This window comes from Frankliniella occidentalis, unplaced genomic scaffold (genome assembly GCF_000697945.3).
Source record: "Frankliniella occidentalis isolate FOCC.00 unplaced genomic scaffold, Focc_3.1 Scaffold12, whole genome shotgun sequence".
NCBI classification, from domain to species: Eukaryota; Metazoa; Arthropoda; class Insecta; order Thysanoptera; family Thripidae; genus Frankliniella; species Frankliniella occidentalis.
In genome coordinates, this window is record NW_026267142.1 from 832,076 (window position 1) to 834,285 (window position 2,210).

Sequence of the window (2,210 nt, forward strand, 5' to 3'; positions counted from 1 at the left end):
ACGCGAGGCGTCTTCTTGGCGACCCCTCGGCACAGGCGAACAGAAGTTGCTTGTTGCTTCAGACGTAGATACAGCCGCCCCACTCCGTCTTGGTAATATTTATTACAGTTACTTTCATAGCGACACTGGATCAAAGAGAACCTCTAGCCCTAGGGCACCCTCGCCTCCTCTCCCTTAGGACTTGTCCAGAATGTAGTCCGTGTTTTTCGCAGATTCATTCAGCGAATCATGGAAGCTCGGCGCCTGCAAGACTCGTGGTAGGCCACCCCGCAGTACACGTTTGCAACGCAGGCAAAAAGTTGCCTACCTACCAGGCGCTTTGAGAGCTGGCATGAGTAAACTTCACAATTTCGTAACGGCGGATAACAGACGTGCACGCGGTGAAAACTGTTCCATATCCAAGGACCAGTGGAGGGATTCAAGGACGAGATAGGAAAAATTGCATGGGGCGTCCTTGAATCGTTCCGATGGCCTTCCTTGGACGACAATAAGGCACAATTTTCACCGTGTACTTTCTGGATGATCCCTGAGCCGGGCGGGCGTGTAGCTGCTGCCCCCGCGCTGGTGCGGCTGCGGCTGGTGCACTCACGAGCCCTGTGGCCGGGCAACCCGTTGTCGTAGTCCCCGGCGCCGTCCGTGTGGGCGCGGGGGCGTTCGGAACCGCCGCCGGGGGCATCAGGCACAGACGACAATGGTGGTTGGGCGGGGAGGGGCGGGGCAAGACGCGACACACCGTCTAGGCACGGCCCGCCGGCCCTGCGTAGTGGGGGGAGAGGGGGGGGGGGCTCCGTCCGGCCACTCACGCCGCTGACACATTTTGTCTCAGACGCAACAGCTGATTTCTCTGTGTATGAATCGAGGACTCGCTCGGCTCGCGGCGTGGCAGAGCGTGCGCCTGGCGGGCCGGCTGCAGCTGCTGCAGTAATTGCAAAGGAACATTCGCACTACCAGATTTGGACTCAGTGTGCGAGAAATTCCCCGTACACGATATTTCACTCGTCCTGCGTCCTGGTCGTTCCGCGGTTGACGGTCGGTCGGTCGGTCGGCCAAACCCGCCAAACCGTATCCTATTTTGACACCCCCTTCACAGCCTGCAACACAAGTGTTGTCGCCCGAGCGGAGTGGTACGGTGAAACGCAACTGCGTTCTTTACCACTCGAAAGTTTTGTAAAGTGCACGCTACAGTCTACTGGATGTCGTGTCTTATATAACTGTCACAATGAGCCGCGAGGCGGGCAGCCGACGGGCGCTAGGTAGGCGGTAGGGAACCTTTGCTTGGATGAGATCTGCTGACGCGTCGTTACGCCCGTTAAATAGCAGCGGCAGCCGGACGGTCAAATTTTGAACGAAACGCTCGGCCTTAAGCTTTGCCTTCACCAAGTGCCGAATGACGCCGTGCGTGGTGGGCGGGGCTGGGAGGCGCGGCGGCGGTGCCCGCATGGCAGGCCGCCCAGCCCGCGCGCCTGTCAGTGGTGCTGCCTACCTCACTCCCCGCGGGAGCCGTCGCGCCGCCCGAGTCGGGCGCTCGCGGCCCCGCAGGCGCACAGGGCCTCCTCCAGGACGCCGGCCACGCACTCGCACCAACCTCGCGACAACGTCCGGCTGCTCGTGCACGAGGCCCAGGCCCCCCTGGTCCGGTTCGGCTGTGCTGTGGGGCCGCCCAGGGGTCTCCGAGGCGTGGTGGCCAGCCTGGGGCCGCGGGGGCCCCGGGAGGTTGGCAGCGGTGAGCCCGACAACAACACCGCGGCGGGGTGGGGGTAGCGGGGCGGGCCCGCGCAGCGCCGCGCGGCAGTAGGCTCGCGAGGGGCAGTATGGACGGATGCAGAGGGCCGGCGGCGCAGGCAGGACACAAGTGACGGGAGGGGCGTTAGACGGGCGGTCAGAGCTCGCGAGTCGTTGGTGTGCGACAAGCAAAGTGATCCAGCGGCAACAACCTCCTCACTTCCCCCCTAAGTGCTTCCAAACAGCTACCCGCCAACACGGATACGGATTTCTATTACTTCTTCACCTCTCGACTTGGATTTCGTCGCTTAGCGCATCACTCGTAAGTACTGTTTTGAAAATAGCGCCCAAAGGCGCGTGGCGTTGATGGTTGGGTTGGCTGTGGATGGTCGGAGCCAACGACTGACAGTACATTCTGACACGCCACCGTGTCGAGAGCGAGCAGCCTGTCGCGTCCTCTTCATAGCGCCGCGCGAATCCGTTTAGCG

General features: G+C 61.9%; 1 protein-coding gene across 3 annotated transcripts in view; it reads left to right on the forward strand.

Annotated features, from left to right (window-relative positions):
- The first annotated feature begins 1,773 nt into the window (after positions 1 to 1,773).
- Positions 1,774 to 2,210, forward strand: part of LOC113205285 (sphingomyelin phosphodiesterase) — a 23,752-nt gene continuing 23,315 nt past the window's right edge. For all 3 annotated transcript variants that reach the window (XR_003303341.2, XR_003303342.2, XM_026420845.2), the window contains exon 1: positions 1,774 to 2,044. The gene's annotated coding sequence lies outside the window, so the exon portion shown is untranslated. The remainder of the gene's footprint in view (positions 2,045 to 2,210) is intronic.